General features: G+C 38.2%; 1 pseudogene; it reads left to right on the top strand.

The window, feature by feature from the left end:
• LOC126278794 (neural-cadherin-like) overlaps window positions 1-24,916 on the top strand; it is a 232,037-nt pseudogene that overhangs the window by 179,304 nt on the left and 27,817 nt on the right.

Raw genomic sequence — 24,916 nt, 5'->3', positions numbered from 1 at the left:
ACAGAGATTTGATCCCTGTGGTAAGAGATTGAAACTGGGGGTGGTATTGGAAAAACTCCTTTACATCTTGGATCCCTACTTGTTTCTGCTGATGCCACCTCTCCGTACACAAACATACCTCATGTCTCCAATACACACTGGACTGGAACAGCTGAACCACAGCCTCCACCAGGGCTTTGATTACCTATCACCATGCCCTGAAATGAGGTATACCCTACCTAAGATCCTTCCCACTTCTCCTAAAGTGGTGTTTCATCACACACCCAACCTCCATAACATTCTGGTCGACCCCTATGCCAATCCCAATTCCAGCGCCTGCCACAGGGATCATATCCCTGTGGAAGACAAAGGGTTTGAGATCTGCCCAATCCACCCAACCAGAACTTCATATTGCAGTCCTTTAATAGGCTTATCCCACCCCATCGGAGGCCGAACCACCTGTGAAAGCAGCCATGTCTATACCAGCTCTGATGCAAGCAATGCACAGCTTTTTATATTGGTATGAGTACCGACCAGCTGTCCACCTAGATGAACAGCTACCACCAAATTGTGGCCAATAGTAAAGTAGACCACACTATGGCACAATACCCAGCTAAAAATAACATTCCAGATTTCAGTGACTACTTCACTACCCAAGCCAACTAGATATTCCCTTTCACCACCAGCTTTTCTGAAACATGCAGATGAGAGTTTTTCTTACAACACATACTCCACTCCTGAAATTATCCCAGCCTCAGTGAACAGTAAACTACTGTCCTCACATACTCCATCCAGTGGTTTTCACCCACTATGTCCTATCACCTCCTCCCTATTCTCGTCTCCCACCCTCTTTGTGTGCAGTCCTTTCCCCTTCCCCGCTCCTCTTTTCTTTTGCTACCCCATTCCCCACTCCCCCCCTCCTCCTTCCCCACCTTCCTGTCCTATAGCCTCTTGATGCTGTGCCTGTTAGCAGTGTAGTCCCATCACCCTCTGCCAGACAGTGCTCTTCTGTTCTCCTACCCATACCTTACTGTCCCTTCTCCTTCCCCTTCTCCTTCCCCTTCCCCTCCAGATTGTTGCTTCCATTCTACGTGACAGTTACACACTGAGCCGAGCTGCTGGAGATAACAGACAGGTGGGTGTGAGGCGTGCTTGCTTGTGTGAATGAATGTGTGTGTGTTTCCTTTTCTGATGAAGTCTGTAGCTGGAAGCTAATGCGTATCTTTTTGTTGTTCCCATCTGCAACAATAACGAGTCATTTTTATGAAAATAGCAATCTGTCTTTCCTTACATTGTTGATATTCCAATCTGGAGTTTCAATTGTTTACAGTTTACATTATATTATACACATTTCTGAGATACAGTTACACAAATACTTATATTAATTTTCAGTAAACAAAAATAAAATATATTATTCCCTGTTCAAACTGTGGAAGTGTTCATAATGAATTTTTCATTAAAATAATAGCATCTTTTCACTCATCACAACTCACTGATTTTCATTTCTTTTTCAAAGTGTTTAGGCTACTTAAACCTTCTTTCACATTTAAATATAAGAATTTTGCAAAATGGAACAAGAGTCACATATAAAGAGAAATCAGTCATTTCACATAAACTGCTTGGTGAAGGGTTTGTCTATAGTTCTCCATATATTTACAGCCTTCATTTATAAGCATTTGACTTACCTGCATTTGTTTTCCAAAGGTCTACACGTCTTACATTACATTATCTTTATTTATTTATTTATTTAATCCAGCAAAGAACTTCATTGGGCTGTTTACCTTCCAGCCAACTGTCTATATATCCTGTCCACATCCATTTTATTTTCATGACACTATCAATTACATTTACCATTCTAGTCCTTTCCCTAATACTTTTGTGTGTTTTCTTGCCTTTCCTATCTATTACCGATATGTTTCTCTCGATTGCTCATTGGGTAGTCCACAGTTATCAAATGGCTTATGTATCAAAAGTCTGTATCTTTCAGCCATAAGTCAAAATTGGTAATACTCTCTGTAAGCCTTTCACTTCAGACACACAGAAGCTTAATTTTGAAATCTCTACTTTACTTAATCTGCTGAATGCCATCATCACTCTTTTGTTTATTTCATTTCACTTCAGTTCAGTCACCATCAACTCACCCAGCTACAAAAATCTGATTGGCTCTATGGCTGTACTGTTGATTTGTATTATTTTCCTTTAAATATTTTGATTATACATATTTTAGTCTTTTTACAACTGATTTTTTTTTTGTCTTGCTTTCAAACATTCTCTGTTAATTTCTTCTATTCATTGTTGCACTTTCTGTAACTGCAGGTGTCCTCAGTTATTGTCACATCTTCGAAGCAAGCACTCGAAATATAAATACATGGTATCCATATACTGATGGCTCCAGCATACCAATATCAACATGTTTGATACATGAAATGCTCATGGGGCCCGAAGATGACATACTGAATTGCCAAAACTGGTTGTCAAAAGAAAAGAAAAGAAAAGAAAAGAATATAACTTCTCAAACTGCATAGCTGTTTAGCAATTTTTCTTGTTAAAAAATTCATTATTGTGATTTATCAGGGCTAGTGCAAACAGTACATTATTATTCACAAAATGAACAGAGATTAGACATGTTCCAGTGACATGTGCCCTTCATCATTTTCCCTGTTTATGGATCCAAAACCTGCTTAAATATAAATAAACTTTTATAAACAATTTGATATTGGACTATGTAAAAGGGATTTTGAGGTTTCTTCTTGTGAAAGGACAGCCTTCAGTTTTCTGTAGTGAAATGGACTGCATTGCTTCCATTTTAGTTTTAGCGCATATGCCCAGCTGTATCATTTTGGATATAAATGTTTACTTGAAAAGTCAGTATATTTATTCATTGTATTCATGAGTTGTGTTCACATCACTGTGAGATACCCCTGATTTCCTAGTTCCCCTCTCACCAGTTGCCTCTATGGATTCTTCAGGCTAGTAAGCCAGAATTGAATGATGATCAAGGCAGTGAATGGTGTGACAAATAAATATGGCTGCAGCTTGTTGATAGCCTAAACAACTGCATGGCACTCTGTTGTTTGGGGAGTACTCTGGAATCATAACTTACCAGCATTTCTGCATATTCGTGAATTTGTACTAGAACTGCATCTATGCCTTAACCACTAGCGGCAGTTTGAAATTCTTTCTTGGCATTCTTGTCATACAACTGTAGGATTGGAGAAGATGTTGAACATGTTCTTAGAGGATAAGGAAAGCTCATTCTTGCACCTTGTTCCAGGAAAATTTGGCATCTCCCTGCAGTAGTTCTTGCAAGGAAAGTGCATAGGTGCCGGCCGAGGGGTTCTAGGCGCTACATTCTCGAACCGCGCGACCGCTACGGTCGCAGGTTCGAATCCTGCCTCGGGCATGGATGTGTGTGATGTTCTTAGGTTGGTTAGATTTAAGTAGTTCTAAGTTCTAGGGGACTGATGACCTTAGAAGTTAATTCCCATAGTGCTCAGAGCCAAAGTGCATAGGTACCGAAGTCCTTTATGGATTACCAGTAGTGTGAGCACATTCTGAGAAACATTCTTGCTTCACAAATGTCTGGAGTAATCAGAAAATCTCTGACTGCTCATATTTTCTCTGTATCAGGAGAGACTCTTCTGTCATTAACTAGATACCCCAAACATTTTTATTTCTTAGTAAATGAAGAGCCACTTTTTTACTTTCGGTCAGTGGTCTTCATAGCAAGAACACATCATTCATTTAATGTGTATAGGTAGACTGCCCATCATATTTCTTAGGGTGAGTGGAACTTTATATAGCCCAAGGGGATAACTTTGAACTCATAGAGGTCATCAGGATTTATAAAGGTAGTTTTTGTAAACATTCGTCACCAGTTTTATAAAGGCCTCATCGCTACAGCTGTGGAGACCGAGTTGCAACGGTTGTTATGGTAGGCCGAGTTTGTGAGTTCGTAAAATGGCTTTTGGTGCAGTACACCTCTAAGACAATTCTCCCTGTCACTATTACACAGCTATGCCCCAAGGTCAGGTAACAGGATAGGAGAATGAACACTCCAACAAATTAGTAAAAAAGTCACAAAAATCAGTTAAAGGTATACTTATCTTCATGACTAGTGGAATATTGCGGTCTGCAACACTGCATGTAATATAACACAAAAAGGCCCTCAGTGACTAAGTGCAAATAATCATTGATAAACTTCACAGCACATAGCAAATGCAATTTACAACAACTGTCTGTTCACTTCTAAGAGTTCACTAAATGATGTTCCCTGTTGAAGTCAGCCGTGCACAGTGATCTATAACCAAGTGGGTGAGAGCTGCTCTTCTATCTTCCGAGTAGTCTTCTGGCCATTGTCATGCAGACTGAGGTATTGTACTCAGCCGACAATTGGTCGAGGCGAAGTCGATATCTTCATCAGCAGCGCCCCCGTGGCACTGGTGGAACTTGCGCAAATGACAAGTCTCTGTGACACTGGCACCAGCTTGCATCTTTGTGCCTGTGGTGCTTTGGCCCTGGCTGTGACACAGCAACAGTCTTTTCGTAGTCAGCCTCACATACCTTGATTTGCCAATAGCTTGTCTACATGCCCATAGTCAAGAAATACTTTGCTCATTTTAAGCAAACTAGGGTTTCATCAGTGCTTGACAATGGGTGGTCATCTTTTTCCATGATTTTGTTCAGTTGTCAATAGTCAACACAGAAATTTCATGTGCCATCATTCTTCTTCACAAGGATGACAGGAGGAGACCAGGGATATTCTGAATGTTCATTCATGTCATCTTGCAGTATCTTTTCCACTTCCATGTTATCTGTCATTTATCTAGCAATGCCCTATAAGAGCACTGGCTAGTTGTTGGATGTTGCCAAGTGTTGATATCGTGTTCTATTGTGGGTCACTGTGTCTTTATATTTTCCACTCTGGATTTGAAGGCATCCGAAAATTGTCACAGGACAGCTAACACTTACTGACATTGTGTCTCACTCACATCAGATCCTATTGGAAGTTTCATTGGAGCTTTCTCCCCTGCATAGTCTGCATTGGTATCACAGCAAGATTCTTCTCAATGACGCTGAGCTGCTCTTCCTGGACTGCATCTTCCTTTTCTATGCACATGCCTCTACAAATGAGTTGCAGCTGCTCATGACAATTAGTGATCCACAGTACTCCTTAATCACTTGTAATTCTTGATCTTGCCACTGGCATGTAGGTTTATTTTGTGACCCTGGGTCTCTTTTTACAATTGACAAATGCTTCACAGTTTAACTGAACATCCAGACAGACAACTGGTACTTGTCATGTTCATGACAGCAGAATAACTCCTTCAACAGCAAATAACCACTCAGATCTTCCATAGCCAATGACTGCTTTTGATACCTGCATGAAGTCCTATTTATGAATAGTATTACAACTACATTCTGTTAAAATAACAACTTTGAAGGGCTGTCTCTCTCTCTCTCTCTCTCTCTCTCTCTCTCTCTCTCTCTCTCTCTCTCTCTCCTTTTTTTAATAATAATACATTTTCCTATCAGCTGGATGTATTTTCCATTTTCAGCTTCCAGCACAATTGCTTACATATCACAGAGCATAGTCTTGTTTAGCCGGTAATGATAAGCATTTGATTATTAGAGAAAAGGAAGTCCCTGGGTTCACTAAAGCCCACACAGCTCAGGCATAGATGATGATGCCTTTGAGATTTCCTGACATCTTTGTAACTGCCATCCATGGAGTATTTTCATCTGAGGCATTCTCACCTCCACAGATGGTCACCTTGCTTAATTCCCCTGAATTTGGTGGCTATGATATGTCAATGGGGAATAGCTACAGCATTTTGTGAAGTGACCTCATCCTGGGTATGGTGATGGGATTCATCCCACAGGTTGCCAGTAATCAGTCGCAGATAACTGGGTGGATGGAGTTATTGTAATGGTTGGCATCTGGTGGTGTCTTCTTTCTCTACAGTAGTGTGCATCGTGTCTAGGGTGTCCACAATGGAAACATACCAGTGTGTTGCCCTCCTTATCCCAAATGTCTGTTCTTCTGTGAGGAAGTATATTTGGCAAAGGAGTTGACTGTGTCTGCATTTGTCAGATATTGGGCAGTCATTTGATAGTTGTGACATAAGTCCAAGTTGGCCACGTCCACTCTTCCTGGTGTATTCAATTGGCAGCAGAGATTAGTGCCAAAGACTAATACACCTCTTCTTCTTCAACATTTTCTATTACCTCCTGATGTATGAGGTCAACATTGATGGCTACTATCTCATGCATAGTCAGTGTAACAGTTGTAACTGTCTAAACTGTTGTATCTCTTTTCTTATTGTCTGGAATACAAGAATGGTGAAGTCATCATGGTCTTCTATGATTGCCATATTGACCATATTCTGGAGTCACTTATTCTTCTTTTGTATGATTATTTTCTGTTGCAATTCCTTAACATGTTGCACCACATGATGAATTGCTTGGTTGTTTTGTATCTTTTACCAGAAGAGCCTGGTATATGTCTTCTGCAGTCCTTTCATCAAGTGTGGGATTTTGTTGGCTTCTGTCATATTTGGATTCAGTATGTGGCAATTAGGCCAAACATTCTCTATGTAAGGCTGTATCATTTCCCCATGATGTTGGGCCTTGTTCTTCAATTGTTCTTCCACTAAGTGGATTTGCTGCTGGTTATCATCAAACGGTTTCTTAATAGTGGCCTCAAATTTGTCCCAGCTAATGAATAAACAACTACTGAGATATGCCATCCAAGTAAAAGTACACATTTGCCAAACACATTTCATGCCACTTGTGTCTGATGACTTGGTTGAATCCTTTCAGCTATTTCATCAGGTCCTGATCAGTGTCTCTGGAAAACTTTAATGAATACCTGATATGCAGTTCACTTATGGCTGTTCTTGGGTCCATTGGTCTTCTGACTATATACATTTTTGGAATGATGTAATGCTTGTAGTCTTGTTCCTGCACATGTAGGTGATGACTTTTATGTTGCCTAATTCAAGTCACAGTGATGTAGTACGCAGCATCTACCAGAACAGATAAATACTAAATAGCAAGTAAATGCTAGTGGTTGAGTTTGAACTGGCGGCCCATGGCATGTCAGGCTGTAATGCTAATTGCTATGCCACAGTGTATTTATTTATTTTATTTATTATTTGTTTATTATCATCCCAATGATCACATTTGTGATATAGGATTTGTCAGGATACATTTTAACAACTATATAATTTCTTTACAAAATTTTTATCTAAGCTGAATTCATATGAATCTATCTTATGTTTAATACAATATACAACTAATAAGTGTTTTTATAACATAATTTCTCATGTACTTGACAGACATATTCACTGATGTAATTTCATTTGTCACATTAACTTAAACATATATTCTTATACAGTTGCGCAGAGATATTCACTTATGTTGTAATAACATTTGTCAAGCATGGGGTTCTTTATATTCTAATACAGTTGAGCATAGAAATTCACTTACACTGTAATAACATTTGTCAAGCATGTGATTCTTTATAATAGTTTTAAATTTATCCTCATTTTTCCAGCTCTTTGATATGTTTTTGTAGTGCATTAAAAAGTTTGATGCCTTGATTACATACATGTTTCTGACTTTGGGTCCTTGTTACAGCTTGTATGTGGAGATATTTACATTGCCGTGTATCGTAATTATGGTAGTCTGAATTGGTCTTCATTTTGTCCTGATTTCTTTTGATCACCAACAGACACTTCAGAATGTAATGATGGAATCGTTAAAATTTTCAATGCTTTAAAAAGGGGCCTACAATGTGTTTGAGGTGGGCTCTGGGTCATTATCCGAAAAGCAAATTTTTGTAATTTGGAAATCTCATTTAGATGATAATTTGTTTTTCCCCAGAATACTATCCTATAGGATGCAATGGACTGAAAACAGCCAAAATATACTATCTGGTACTGTCATTACTACAAACTGTTGAAATTATTCTAAGTACAAAACATGCTAAATTTAATTTTAGTGCTAAGCTCACCACATGGTCCCTCCAGTTAATCTTCTCATCAATGTGCATACCCAGGAATTTTGCACACTGTACCCTTTCAAGTTGTTTACCCTCCATGGTGGAATTTAGGTCATCATGTTCACTTATTTTTCCATATTGCACATAATAATAATAATAATAATAATTATTATTATTATTATTATTATTTATATGTTTTGCATTCATTGCTCATGCAGCACATATCATGGAAAAAAGGAAATGTTTGTACATTAGTAATCAGGCTTATAACCAGTTTGATTTGGCATGCCATTACTTCCTCTCCTATGCTGACCTCTTCAGCTCAGAGTGGTACCTGCTCCCAACTATCTCAATTATTTGTTGGATATATTCCAGTCTCTGTCTTTGTCTACAGTTTTTAGCCTCTACAGCTTCATCAGGTACTTTGGATGCTATTCCTGATGTCTTAACACATGTCCTCTCATCCTGTTGCTTCTTCTTGTCAAGATAAATGTTACTTTCCTCACAGATTCTGCAGAGGTCCTCCTCATTTCATATCTTCTCAATCCATCCAGTTTTCAACAACTTTCTATACATCTCAAACACTTCAATTCTCTTCATTTCCAGATTTGCACAGTATATAAATCACTACAATATAGTGCTGTACTCGAAATATACATTCTCAGACATTTCTTGAGCAAATTGAGGTCAATGTTTGATAATAGTAGACTTCTTTTTAATTAGAAATGCCCTCTTTGCCTGTACTAGTGTGCTTTTCATGTCCTCCTTGCTTCATCTGTCACATGTTTCTTTGCTTCGAGGGTAGTAGAATTCCTTCTCCTCATCTAATTGGTTGTCACCAGTTTTGATGTTAAGTTTATGATTAATTTCATGTTTGCTAATCCTCACTACTTTTGCCTTTCTTTGGTTCACCCTCATTCGATGTTCTGTATTTATTAGGCTGTTCATCCACAACAGGTCCTGTGATTCTTCACTATTACTGAGAATAGCAATGTCATCAGTGAGTATCGTCGATGATTGACTTTTGCCCTGAATTTTAATCCCCCTCTTGAAAACATTATTTTATTTCTGAAGTTGAAAACTGGAACTGCACCCACAGGGCCATCCCATGTATTATCTATTGATCATACTGCCTGAAACTAAAAAATGCTCAAGACTTGCATACTTCTGATTTTGGGATCCATCAGACTCTAAGCTACTGGTACGTAAATAAAACTGATTTAATTTTCAAACTAACATTGTGCTAAATCCATTGCCTAATCTAAAGCTGGTAACAGCAGATCTCATTCAGGTTTTCTTCTGGTATTGACAGAATTTTGTCTGCCCAATCACCTACCATCCCCCATATACCCACTGACCAGCCACAAAGGAGCACCCTCATGTTCACTGCCAGGGTTTGACTGTGATGAATGGCAGCTAGATGTAAAAGTAGAAAAATGTAAGGTAATGAAAAACCAAACCTGTAATGTTCAGATTCAGCTTTAATAGTGTCCTGCCTAATACAGTGGGGTCTTTTAAATATCTAGGCAAATCATGACAGAGCGTCCACCCCTGGTAGCTGAGTGGTCAGCGTGACAGAATGTCAATCCTAAGGGTCCGGATTTGATTCCTGGCTGGGTCAGAGATTTTCTCTGCTCAGGGACTGGGTGTTGTGTTGTCCTAATCATCGTCATTTCATTCCCATCGACACACAAGCCACCGAAGTGGCATCAAATCGAAAGACTTGCACCCAGCGAATGGTCTACCTGACGGGGAGGCCCTAGTCACACGACTTTATTATAACATGACAGAGCAATACAAAATAGAAAGAGCATTTTAGGATTGTGGTAGGGAAGATAAGAAGTTGGCCTTGGTTTATAGGAAGAATTATAGGAAAGTGTGTATTATCTGTAAAGGAGAGCACCTATAGGATGCTAGTGTGAACTATTCTTAAGTACAGCTCAAATGTTTGAGATCCACAACAGATCACTGTAAAGGAAGACATCAAAGCAATTCAGAGGCAGGTTGCCAGGTTTGTGACCAGTAGGTTCAAACAATGGAGATGCTTCGGGAACTCAAGTGGGAATCCCTGGAGGGAAGGCAACATTCTTTTCAAGAATCACTATTGAAAAACTTAAGAAAACTGGCATTTCAAGCTGGCTGCAGAACAATTCTACTGCCACTAACATTCATTATGTTTAAGGACTGTGAAGACAAGAAATTATGGCTCATACAGAGGCATAAAGACAGTAGTTTTTCCCTCACTCTATTGGCAACTGGAACAGGAGAGGAGATGCCCAGTAGTGGTAGATCGTACCCTCGACTATACACATATGGTGGCTTGCGGAGTGTGTATGTAAATGTAGGTGTCGATATGTGGGCGTGACGACTAAGAAGCTGTCTATGTGCATGAATGGCCACTGCCAAACTGTGACCAAGAGACAGCTTGACCATTGAACACCTAGCTGCTGAGCACACAACAACACAGTTTTCTTGACTTCATTGACTTCACAGAATTTGCCATCTGGATTCTTCCCACCAACACCAGTTTTTCGGAAATACACGGGTGGGAGGTCTCCCTACCACCTTCATTCATGTAACCCTCCTTACCTCAGCATTCACTGTCCTCTGTTCTTTGCCTGCCTCTATCCCCATCCCTGCTGCCACTCAGTCATATACACATTTTCTCTCCCACTAGCACACCTGAATAGTCCTTTCCCTTTCTTTATATCTCTCCTCTCCATTGCCAGCCCAGTGCTTCCCCTAACGGCCTACTATCCTGTCCCTGCCACACCCCTGTACACTCCAAAAGGCAGCACTAGCATATGAAGAGCTTAGTCGAATAGTTTTTAGTATCTAGAAATATTTTTTCAGAGTGTCTGTCACTAACTTAACACTTATGTGGTTAGTAGCAATATATCCATTTCATGTTTATTTATTTATTTAAGTGGTGTACTGATTATGTCATCCTGGTGAAAAAAAAGACTTTAAAATATTTCAATATTAGAGGGAAAACATCTTTCTTTCTTTGTTGGTATTTGTGCTGCCCTCAGACAGTGTTGAAATTTAGTAGATGATTTCTTGTATGCTAAAATATGACTGCAGTTATTTTAATTGTAGCATGCACCTATCATTCTGCAATTAATTAATGAACTACATTGTTACAGATACTGGATCTATCTGATGCACTGCTGTCTAACAACACGGTAGTTGGCTGTCCACAGACAGATGCTGTATGTCACTCTTTAGATTGTTCTGCTCATGGGACATGCCAAGCTGACCTTACAGATGAATCACCTTGGTGTTTGTGTGATAGTGGGTGGACTGGGCATAGTTGCTCTATGCCCACACAGCCAGTCACATTCCTGCCTCATAGCTACATAAAATTTGCTCTTTCCTTTGAAAGTGACAATTTTTCAACATCCGTACAACTCAGGTTCCGAACAGAGGAGCCAGAAGGAGAGCTGTTTCGTCTTTCTGACCAATACACAAATGAATATGCCATCCTTGAGGTATGCTGCTAAAGTATCAGCACATATAATTATAACAATGAAAACAATCAATTATTGTGAAATTATTTAATTGGATAGATCAAAAATCTACTCAGCAAGTGGCTGCAGAACACATGCATGAAAGACTGTTGTGATTGCAAGCTTTCGTAGCCCATGGCTCCTTCTTCAGGCATAAGTGTTGAAGGGGAAGGAAGAAGAGTGAGGGAAAAGGACTGGAGAGGTCTAGGAAAATTCCTTCCCTTTCAACCCTTCTGCTTGAAGAAAGAGCCATTGGCTCCAAAAACTTGCCAACTATGGCAGTCTTTTATGTGTTTATTCTGCTCCCACTTGGTGAGTATATGATTTATCTAATAAAATTTTAAAAAACTCATATAATTAAATTAATAAAATACTTGTAAACTTAGGTGGTGAAGTAAATCTGAGAAATAATGACTACTTGCAGCCGGCCGTGGTGGCCGAGCGGTTCTAGGTGCTGTAGTCTGGAATCGCGCGACCGCTACAGTCGCAGGTTCGAATCCTGCCTCGGGCATGGATGTGTGTGATGTCCTTAGGTTAGTTAGGTTTAAGTAGTTCTACGTTCTAGGGGACTGATGACCTAAGATGTTAAGTCCCATAGTGCTCAGAGCCTTTTGATCTGACTACCTGCATTCAGTGGATGTATTACTACAAAACGACGTAAGAGAACCAGCTACTAGATGAATGCCATGTATTGAAAAAAGCTGCTGTAAGATGAATTATATATTCTGTTACTGTTTATAATAACACTGTTATAGTGCTTCAACATTTCTGTTTCTTAAAAAATGCCTTAAATAATGCGTATTGAATTAGCTAAACATCTTCCTTCCTTGCTGAGAGTGTCGGTGGGTAACAGCTGACGTCATATGCTATGTGATCAAAACTATCTGGACGCCTGTCTGAAAATGACTTAGAAGTCCGTAGTGCCCTCCATTGGTAATGCTCGAATTCAATATGGTGTTGGTCCACCCTTAGCCTTGATGACAGATTCCACTTCAGGTGCTGGAAGGTTTCTTGGGGAATGGCAGCCCATTCTTCATGGAATGCTGCACTGAGGATAGGTACCGATGTCAGTCGGTGACACCTGGCATGAAGTCAGCGTTCCAAAACATCCCAAAGAAGTTCTATTGGATTCAGATCAGGACTCTGTGCAGGCAAGTCATGGACAGGGTTGTTATTGTCATGTAACCACACCGCCACAGACCATGCGTTATGAACAGGTGCTCAATCATGTTAAAAGGCGCGATCACTATACCCGAATTGCTCTTCAACAGTGGGAAGCAAGAGTTTGCTTAAAACATCATTGTAGGCCCTTGCTGTGATAGTGCCATGCAAAACAACAAGAGGTGCAAACCCTCTCCATGAAAAACACAATCACACCATAACACCATTGCCTCCGAATTTTACTGTTGGCACTACACACGCTGGCAGATGACATTCACTCGGCATTCACCACACCCTGCCATCAGATCACCACATTGTGTACCAGATTTGTCACTCCACAGAACGTTTTTCCACTGTTCAATCGTCCTATGTTTACACTCCTTACACCAAGTGAGGCATTGTTTGGCATTTACAGGCATGATGTGTGGCTTATGAGCAGCCACTCGGCCATGAAATCAAACTTTTCTCACCTCCCGCTTATCTGCCACAGTACTTGCAGTGGATCCTGATGCAGTTTGTAATTCCTGTATAATGGTCTGGATAAATGTCTGCCTATTACACATTACAACCCTCTTCAACTGTAGGCAGTCTCAATCAAACAACAGGCAAGATTGGCCTGTGCGCTTTTGTGCTGTATGTGTCCCTTCACGTTTCCACTGCACTATCACATTGGAAACCACATTGGAAACAGTGGACCTAGGGATGTTAAGGAGTGTGGAAATCTCGTTGTACAAACTTATGACACAAGTCACATCCAGTCACCTGACCACATTCGAAGTCCGTGAGTTCCGCAGAGTGCCCCATTCTGCTCTCTCACGTCATCTAATGACTACGAGGATATGAAGTACTTGGCAGTAGGTGACAGCACAATGCACCTAATATGAAAAAAGTATATTTTTGACACTCTCTGAATACTTTTGATCACATAGTGTACATGTAACTCAGGTGATTTTATCAGTAAACTGGGAGCTCTTCCTCTAGGCAGTCCAGAGTGTTTAGTTAGTTTTGATGCAGTATCACCCTTTACAGAGGTCTCTCCCTCGCAGAGTATTTAGCACTTCAGTGAAACCCTTATTTTATCTTTTCGTGCAGTCCAAACTTAAAAAATGCAAAATTGAGGAAAATGGAGAATTGAAGAAAATGTTAAAACTCACCAACATATGAGTAAAACCACATGTAATTGGCATATATGATTAATAGTCGCAATCCTCTCCAATACTTTGTGTAAAACCTATCTAAGTGGAGGAAATTAAATGTATAATACAATATTCCTGTAATAATTTGTGATAATGGATTTCATCAGCTGTTAAAAAATCACAGATGTGTAACAGCAATTAAAAAATCATAAAAAATTGCAATTGCTAATTGTACCATTTTTCCAACATGAAACAACCACAAATTATACATTCAAAATATGCATTTTTGAGAGATCATCCTTTGTGCACACCAAAAAAAAGCAAAACTTGATGAACATGGTGAATTAAATCAAAAACATCACAGCAGCTAAGTGATTAAACCATAAGCATAAATACGGACATCTTCTTAATGAAATTCTTTGCCGCCATTGCTGTTATTGTTTAATGCTTTTCTTATGAGCTGCACTTCATATGCTCACCACTATTAAAGTGTTGTTTTAGTCTTTATGAGGCAAATGAGATGTAAAAATCTGAGATTTCTTCCCCAGTTAACATTACAAGCTTGTTAGAAGCTGGCTCAGTGAATTTCTGTACACTGTGTGAAATGTAAATTTGAAAGAAAGCTCAGGTGCTAAAGTTTACTTCATGTCCTTTGTCAATGCTGCCAGGCTTTACAATCTACAGTGTTTGGTGTGTGTGGTGCAAATTAAATACATGAGTAGTGTATGTAGTTGTTGCAAGTGTGTCACATTGGATTTGAACACGAAAGTCTTTAAAATGCGCTACCACAAAAACCTTGTACTATTTCTCTGTGGCATCTTTGTCATAGCACATCATGTGCATGAAAAGTATATTTTCAGCACTTCACAAAATGCTTTAATCCCTACTTGCACTTTCGCCTCTGAAGAGCCACTCCCCTCTCCACACATTGAGTAGGTTAGCTTATTTTATGTGTGTCGGTGTGGTGTGGTAGCTGCACTGCCTATCGGGTGACTTAAACAAATCGTCAGTCAATAAGAGTTCACTAACTGGAAATGTTTCCTCAGTTGTGACTGAACATATTCTTTGAGACTCAGAACATATTCTTTGAGACTCAGTGTTTGAATTTAAAAGGTTGACAATTGATGTTCTTGCTGAATACTGTACAATGGAAATACATGCAAGAAGATGAGACTGACTTACATGGGGCACAAGAAAAGGTGGTGGCTGGGCTCCTTCATCACATATTGGCTTAGTTTGAACACTTTGTGTCAACTGTCTTGTTTTCCATTACTGCTGCAACCTAGCAGTAGTCGTATCATAATTGTGCAGTGAAGCTAAATGTTGCAAGCTGTGTTGGCAACACTGATTGCGGATTACATCAGCATTTCCTCTCTCACATTTCCCCTTTTCACAATGGGCTAAAATATTCCCTTAATTCCTCCACAATCCATGTCATGTCTTTTGAACCACTTATAACTTGTTCAACCACATCAACTGCCAATAGAAAGAAAATGGACAAAGTCAAGCAAGACTTCGACTAAGAATGCAAAATTGGGGATTTTTTAGCACTGTTTTTTTTCTTTTTCTTTCTTTTTTTCTTTTCACAGGAGCTATGAATTTATGTTGTAGACTCACAAAAAAATGTAAAACAGGAGAATGTAAAATGGAGGTTCCATTGTAACTAGTAATAAATTTCAACAGACAACACTGCTTCCTTTTGGCATGCTCTTTCTTCAGTTTATTTTTTATCCAATCAATAATTTTTTAAGCAAGCTGATGGATCACCAAGGATAGCCCCCTTTTCATAAGGCGGCCAACTTCTCAGGGAGGATTTTGAAGAGAGAGCACTGGAATCAGCAGCCGTCAAACCAACTGTATTTTGGAGGCATGTAGACAATACTTTCACAGTGTTGCCTCATGGAGTAAATTGGAGTTTTTACATCAACTTAACTCCATTCAAAAGAGCATTCAGGTCTCTACAGAAACGAATAAAGGTGGTTTTCTGCCTTTGCTCTGTGAGGCATTTACTTTATCAGAGCCCACTAACACAAGTTTGTATTTGCAGTAATTGAGTTGATGTCACCCATTGCAAACTATGAGTCTTTTAAGACTTGCACACACAGTTCCAGATCCATAAAAATTGCTTAAATAATTCACCCATCTAAAAACCATTGTTCAGAGAAATTGGATATTGTGGCTCTCAAATTAATAGGACACTGTAAGTTAAGGCAAAAACCTGGAAGCAGATAAAAAGGATAGTGTGTCAGCAGAATCACTAACTCGTCTTTCCTTTGTTGATTAGATTTACTTTCATTCCAATTGGCAATGTTTCATTCAAGATAGATATAATCCTCCAGAAGTTTCAGGTTAAACTGGTTTTCTACCCCCTGGGGCCAGTGAAGGATGGTTTGTTGTCACAGAAGACTGGAATCTACAAAATGCCTTGCCAGTATGGTACATCCTATGTTGGTCAGACTATGTGCCCCAGGCAAGAACACTGCAGTGAACATGAATACTGCACTGAACATCGATGCTGCTCCTGCCTTGCGCAAACAACCAACAACCAAGTCTGCTATTGCTGAACATTGTATCTTCCATTGGATATTCAATGGCATAAGATAAATTTATAATTTTAGCCATAGCAACAGTAATTTGGGACTCCATTGTTAAAGAATCTGTGGGAAAATTTGATGAACCATGATCATGGTTGCTGATTTGATAATGTGTAGACCCCATCATTTCCACCATTTTCACCACCTAAAGGAGGCAGAGTACACCAATGGCTATGATGAGCAAACACAAGCAGACATTTTTTTACAAATGTCTGCTTCTGTCTGTGTATGTGCGGATGGATATGTGTGTGTGTGTGTGTGCGAGTGTATACCTGCCCTTTTTTCCCCTTAAGGTAAGTCTTTCCACTCCCAGGATTGGATTGACTCCTTACCCTCTCCCTTAAAACCCACATCCTTTCATCTTTCCCTCCCCTTCTCTCTTTCCCAAAGAAGCAACCGTTGGTTGCGAAAGCTTGAATTTTGTGTGTATGTTTGTGTTTGTTTGTGTGTCTATCGACCTGCCACCGCTTCTGTTTGGTAAGTCACATCATCTTTGTTTTTAGATATATTTTTCCCATGTGGTATGTTTCCCTCTATTATAAACATATTAAATAATTTACATATCTTTGTGAATCACCTTGTGTATTAGTTAATAGTCTCTTAACTGTATTTATCATATTTATTTATTATATGCTTGTATTACACATGTGAATTATTATTCCAGGACATAGTATATATTTTTGCTTTATCTCAGGACAAAAATCTAGACAAATGTTGTAATGATCAGTGTTCAGAGGTGTAATGAGCTATTACTTATGTGCCCTTTATTTTGTATAATAACCATATGTCAAAACTATAGAATAAATAAAATTAATGATAACTCTCTCCCAATATACAAATGAAATAAGATTTTAAACAAAACATAACCAAATTACACAGACAATTTGTAGATAATATTTTCTGTCTTTTTTTATAAAGTTACAAGCAACTGAAATTAACATTTTGATTTTTTAAATTGAAATGTTTCTTGCTTTCTCCAAATTTCTTCCCATTAAAGGACTACAGCATATGGCTCAAGATTTAAATATTTACATGGTCGTTTTGCTGATCTAATTATTATTTCTTCTGTCATTGATCATTATGATGAATCTATCATTGATAGTAAAATTGATATGTTTTAGATAAAGCACGGAAACTTATATTTTAGATACAATTTAAACAGTAAACACAATGAAGAGAAATACATCTGCTTGTGTTACATATCTGTGGATGATGGCTACTGGCATACAGCAAAGGTAGGTCTAACCAAGTTACATCTAAGATAGCATTAAAAAATTTGGTGTCTACAAATCATCTTCACACTGCACTGTAAATTAAATTATAGTTTAATGGAAATTTTAGGTTTCACGTTATGGTTCATCATCTGTTCTTCAGATAGATGATGGTGAATTCACATGACATAATCAGACGCTACTTTTCGAGGGTCATCAGTGGCTGATAATTGATAAAAAGGATGGTGTGCATGCTGGAGGAAGAGCAGAGTTTACAGGCATGAACTTGTTGGAAATTTATGGCGATTACAGAAATGGTAAGTGTTCAGCAAACTCACAATATTAAATTGTCATCCATTTATATTTCATTGTTCTCTTTGCATTTGTTCCTGTTGTCAATCCATTTCCACAACCAATACAAAGTTCCTGGATTAATTAGCTAGAGTACCATGTACATCACTCAATGGGGCATTTCTGAGCACAGATCTTTACTACAGTTTTCTATTTGTTTTCACAAGTCGATTTCCATGTAAAATTTAATCATAGTGCTATTATGAGTCCAAATTAAATATTATTTCTTTGAGCTGGTTTATGTTTCACCAAACTGTGTCATTCTTTTTAATGTATGTTAATTTTGGGCAGTTACAGACAAGGTTACTGTAGCTCACATTTTTATATCTTGATTGTCAACAAATATGAATGTTGCTTAGAAGTGAACATGGTGCTGGCTTCAAAAATCATTTGAAAGTGATAATATAAACTATTTGTGATAGGCTAGGAGAGAACTTAGAATTCCACAATTATTTATAAATTCAACCTAAATATGTACAGACAAATCACAGCTTCAGTCTAAAAGTTAAATTTTTTATTACAAATGGCTCCAGTGCCCGTTCTGGTGTCACACAGCGGCACTCTGTCACCATTTCTCTTTACCATAATAATAGAAAAAGTGCTCTGTTAAATTAGATACCTGTATAAGGTCATACCGTTAGTCCAGTATTGGCTAGTGTTCATGACATAATTCTCGTAAGAGACATTGAAAGAGAAATTAAGTTCCCACACAAGAAGCTTAACTGAAGCCCTCAGAGGAACTGGTTTATAGTTCAGTGTCAACAAAACAAAATATTTAGTCATACGGTGTAGTTTTTCATGGTTGGTGTTTACTACAGTTAAAACTTTCAGTCTGGGAGATGGTAGTTAATGTCTACAACTATTCCTGACATTTTGCCTCCAATGTCAGGAGACATTTTCAGAGGTAAAACAGCAACTGCACGAAGAGCTCAAGAGTCCCCTGCATTTATAGAGCTGTATAGACATCACCACCATTTGTCACAGGCTGCCAATTGCATCATTATTTCTGCCTGGCCCCATTGTTACTCAGTCCAAGAACAGAGAAAGCCAGAGCTGTTAAGGAATGTGGAAAGTTTCCCTCCTTTTTATTAATAAGATTATGGATTGCTTCAGGAAGCTGTTGGCCAACCATGTGGCTGAAATTATCTTTAGACTCACCAAGAAGATAAAAAGAATACTTCAGAATGGAAAAAGATATATGACACCCACTAGGGGCACATAGGATAGAAAATCAATGTAGGTTTGGACAACTATTTGCTGGAAATACAAAAAGAAGTCATAACACCAGCTTAGCTCAACAGATATGACACGCACTAGTGGCACATAGGATGTAAAATCAATGTAGGTTTGGACAACTATATGCTGGAAACACAAGAAGAAGTCTTAACACAAGCTTAGCTCAACACAAAAGTAATTGTCATTTGAAACATATTTGGTTGGTGCCTAAGTTTGTGGCATTTTTGTTTTCATGTTGGTATTCTGGTTTCTATGAATTTATCAATTAATTGTCCTTCTTTATTTGTAATTCACTGTTGCTATTTGTGTTTAGATATTGTCCTTTTACCATCTGGAAATAGTGAGAGAAGCTGTGGATGCTATAAAATTGAGTTCCAAGTGGAGAAATTGGAACATTTCCAACATATTCTTCTGTTTGAATTCGGTAGAGGGATGACCACAGCAGAGGCAGCCAGAAACATTTGTGCCACATATGAGGATAATTTCATTAATAGTTTTCTCATTTTAAGGAGGATAATTTAGACATTAGTGACTCTCCACATTCAGGAAGACCTTCAGGGCTTGATGAAGATTGTTTAAATGTGCTATACCTCAATGATCCATGTCATTGTGCTCACGAACTGACAAATGTGATGAACTGTGATCATTCCACCATCATACAACACTTGCATGCAGTGGAGAAGGATGAAAAATCAGGTGCATGAGTATTGCTCTATGCCAAAATCATTAACATCAATGGGAGGCCTTATGTGCATCTCTGCTTTTTCATCATCAATTGACTCAAGAACAGTGTCAACCATTCCTATCCTGTATAATTACTGGTGGTGAGAAATGGTGTCTTTATGCTTACAACAGGAAAAGAAAGAAATGGTTGATCCCAAACACAGCCCATACAAAGACTTGTGCACATGCATAAAAGATAATGTTATGCATCTGGTGGAAAAAAGACTGTGTGTTGCACTACAAATTGCTTCACCAAATTGCTGACATTTATTGTCAACAACTGAGATGTTTTGTAGACTCAGTCCAAGAACAACAACCAGGAAGACTGCGTGAAGTGCTGTTACTCCATGATAACACACACCCATATTCTGCTAGACTGACAAAAAACACTATACTGGAGTTGAGTTCGGAAGTCATTCCAGCTTATTCACCTGATATTGTGCCCTCAGTTTTCACCTTTTCCACTCTCTATCAAACAACTTTCAAGAAACTTCCTTTCCATATGAAAATGTACTCCAAACTTGGCTTGATGATTTCTTCACCTCACAATTATTACAGTTGCGGGATCAAAAATTCACTCCAGCATTGGCAGACTGTTGTAAATAGTGAAGGAAACATATTATTGATGATTGAAGTCTCTGTTATATGTATCTTATGGAAAAACTCTATGAACTTATGCACCAATATAATACTTAAAAATTGTCCATACCATAACATGTTGACTGATGTGTAAACCACAACATAAAATCCAGTGAGATGAGCATTTTAGCAAAGATGGACTATGATGCACACATGTAAAAAGAGACCAGAGAGATTCACAAGCACTATAATAATTTCAATGGGAGAGATGAAGGTGTTAAGATAGATAAAATATGGATATTGGCATTGTACCAAGAGTAGTTTATTTTTAATCAAAAACAGTGGGGACAGCCAAAGAGAATCACACAGTCAGAATCACATGACAAATGGTGGTGCCCTAAATGCATCCTTATAAATGTGGGGTATCCTCAACCTCTCAATGCAGTTACCATTATGTTGGCAAAGATGCCTCCTGCCATCAGGAATAGTTTTATACATCAACCATGTCCTCTCAGCCTGGCATTATTAACTGTAATAGACAATGACCATGAAAACCTACATTGTTTGATTAAACAACTGGTTGAGCAGGGAGAGTACAAGAAGAAAGCTCAACAACTGTGTATGCTCACTTTCCTGTTTTGCAGTTGAGATACCTAGACAGTTCTGAAGTTTCTGGAGGTGAAGATGATGTTTTTTTCAACATAAACGTGACATATTTACAACTATATGAAACTAGTGATGTTATGAGAGCAGATCTATCACAGTGAGAACTGGTGGCCACTAGCAGTAAGCTGTTACATTTCTATTTATGTATCAGTAATGGAATGTAGTGTTATGACTGGATTGAGGTTGATGGCGTAACGGTAAGGACTGTTAAAGTTAGTGCAGATGTGTCAACAAATAGAAGTGGAAGTTGCAGAATAACAGATCAGGAACATAAATTACTGATAATTCTCAAATGCTTATTAACGTGCCTTGCACAGAACTGACTAAACATGAAAGTTCAGTTCTCTCCAAAGAAGGTAATTTTATTTGAATCTGTCTGTTTTCACAACAGTTTGCTGATGAAATTAGGACAGAAATGGCTAGAATATTACGTAAATGTAGGTCTCCTACAGTATTTATCATAAGTGAAAAGGAAGGATCTTTGGAATATCAGTGTGCATAATAACATCATTAGCTTTACCACTACATAAGTAATGCCACAGCTGTGATGAAGAGTGAGGATTATTATAAGAAGATTAGTGATCATTTGGATTCAACTACTTATAAAAAGATTCAGAAAGATTCTACAGTGAAAGTTTTAAAAATTACCCATCAACTGGTAAAATCATTTGTTGCTCTTTGGACAATAAAAAACAACTGTGAAGGACAGATGATCATACACACAAACTATATGGCTTTTCAAAACTCTACAATCCAAAGGCTTTTTTTGAGACCTATTGTGAGTGCTAAGGCTCTCCCTTTAACAAAGTGGCCAGATGTCTAGCTTCATCTGCACATGATTATATTTGTACAGTTGGCAGTTATATTAAAAACTCAGTGCCTTTTTTAAAACATTAAAAGACATGAAATTGGGAAAGAGTGATATTCTTGTCAGCTTTGATATTATGTCATTTACAACCATTTCTTTGAACAAAGCTATTTCATATATGGAAAATATTTTTCCAACTGATACAGTAGCTTCATTTAGACACTATCTCACTTCAACTTATTCCAAGTATAGCATTGAATTTTGTGAGAAAATTGACTGGGTAGCCATGGGCAGCCCTGTTAGTCCATGTTATTAACAATTTGTATATGAAGATTTTCAAACAGGCACTGCAGACAGCCAATAAAAGACCTTCTAAGTGGTACTGCTGTGTCGGTAGAATGGACACACAGTGAAGAAAAGTTGACTGTCTTCTTGGTACACCTCAATAACATCAGCCCAAAAATTCTACTTAAGATAGACAAAGAGAGCAATGGGGAACTTAATTTTCTGGATGTAGCTATCATCAAACAATTGGATGGACTTATGGCTATAAATTGTGCAGGAAAGCTACACACACTGATCGATAACCATGTGAGGAATCCAACCATCGCCAAAGACAAAAAAGGAGGGACCAGAGTTAATAAAATTTGTGAGCCAGTTTATTTACAAAATGAGCTAAATTACTTACAGTCGTCTTTCAGGAAAAATGGTTACAAAAGGATGTGGATTAAGTACTCCAACCAAGAAGAGGAATACTATAGAGCAATGGTCACCATCTGGAAAAGTTTCATTCCCATTTATTAACAAAATAATATACTGCACCAGGAAACTGTTGGCCAGTTATGTGGTTTAAATTATCTTTAGACCCACCAAGAAGATAAAAGAATATTTAGATCAGCAAAAGATTTATGGCATCCGCTAGTGACACCTGCACTCCGTCTTCAGGCTACAAGTGGCCCATCGGGACCAACCGACTGCTGTATCATCCTCAATTGAGGACGCAAATTGGAGGAGCGTGTGGAGTGACACCTGGTGGTGCACGAAATTCCATGTAGTTGGGAGCAATTATACATTGGAACTACAAAAAGAAATATTAACACCCACTTAGCTGAACACAAAAGTAACTGCTTTTCGGGACATATGGACGACTGGGGTGGAGCAGATCGTGTCTCCAGAGATGTAAACCACGAAATAAAGTTAAGTGAGATAAATGTTTTAACAAAGACAATGGGTTTTCATACTCACATGTACAGAGGGACCATAGAGAATTGCAAGCAATGTTATAGTTTTAATACAAAAGAAGATGGTATGAAGTAAGATTATATGACTGTTATGTTGGCTTTTCACCAGCAGAATGACAATCAATTACTCTACTTTTAATGAAGAACAATGACACCAGTCTGAAACAATTATGTAGCCATCATCATGTGATGAATGGCTGCACCCAGTATGCAGCTTTATAAAAAGCGAGGATCCCTCGAGCCCATGATACTGTTGCCTGTTTACCTCTGTAGATGTCTCGCACACTCAGAGACAAAACATCAGGGAATAGTCCTACATAATGATCATAGCTTCTCTACCTGGAAGTGTTAACATATTCAACCCTGTTATCTCCCCTCTTCAAAATCAAAGGCGACCTGACGATTTTCTAGCAAATTTGAAGAATAATTACATAATAATGAAACAACATAGAGACACATGTCTAGCATCATTTTAAACCCTATACTTTATAGATAAGGAAATATGCTTGCTTATATGTGTGTCACATCAGTACTGTGTAATGGGACACCCTCCTCTAACATTAGCTTTTTTAAGAAACAACCAATACCATTTATACTATCGATTCTTGTATAGGTGAACGTTATCTCAGTTGTTTAATTAAAAGGATTTCATTTGATTTTGCATATGATGTATTCAATTTCCGGCTAAAATGTATAAAAGGAAATTAATTTATTACATGTGTACAGATAAAATTATTGTTCTTTTGGAAATATTTGAAACAGAAATTTCGGGCATACTTAAAATTCATATTATTAATTGTACAATCTTACACAAATTATTAAATTTATTTCTGTATTCATTTATAAAATAATGGCATAACTTGGTGCAGATCCTTCTTTTGTCAAGAAAGTTTGTGAATGCTTTGGAATGTTGTGAGTACCGCAGAATGTATTAGTCGTGGGGATGGAGATCAACAATAACAATTTAATTTGGAATATTAAGCAGATATTGTGAACACAGTATGATATTTAACAATGTGACAAAGAATAAAATTCAAGAAATACACAGGCAAATCTTCATCAGTTATTTAGTCATCAGGAACCCACAACGTTAAAACAAAATTTCAGCTGCAAGAATATACTCCTAGACGCAAGACTTGGAGCCAACAACAAGAGATAAAATGAAGATAAGTAAAGAGTTTCTTTTGTATATCTTACACCTCATGAAAATGTTGAAAATAATGAAATGACTGAGAGAAATTTAATGGTGATGTGTGGGAGGGTAAGATTACAACTGCCACATTAGCATTGCCAAAAACACAGCTAGCGTCTGAGCATGTTCAGTAAAGGAACATTTGTAAATCAACTCCTGCTGAATTTAATGGACAAAATATGAACTAATACAGCTATCCTCCAACTGGCTGTCATGTTGCATGCAGAGAAACACATTGCAGTGACTGAAAAAGCTGTGCCTGTATGGGACTCAGGTGCCATCCACATGGCCAATACATGCATGCCTTCATGGCATATGGGCATAGTGGTGAATGTGTTGATTGTAGTTAAATATTTGGTGTTCACCTATAATTCAAAAGATAATGATGACTTGAAAGTCCATACTGAAACAAGGGAACAAGTGTGTGAATTTGGATATTAGAGAACCTTCTGCAATGTAGCTTATAATGTTGAAGATCAAGAAATTTATAATTCAAAACTCAGCCAAGCCACCCAGCCGCTATGC

This window comes from Schistocerca gregaria, chromosome 6 (assembly GCF_023897955.1).
Source record: "Schistocerca gregaria isolate iqSchGreg1 chromosome 6, iqSchGreg1.2, whole genome shotgun sequence".
In the NCBI taxonomy this organism is placed as follows: Eukaryota; Metazoa; Arthropoda; class Insecta; order Orthoptera; family Acrididae; genus Schistocerca; species Schistocerca gregaria.
Note: the sequence above shows the minus strand (reverse complement) of the source record. Positions and strands in the feature narration are given on the sequence as shown.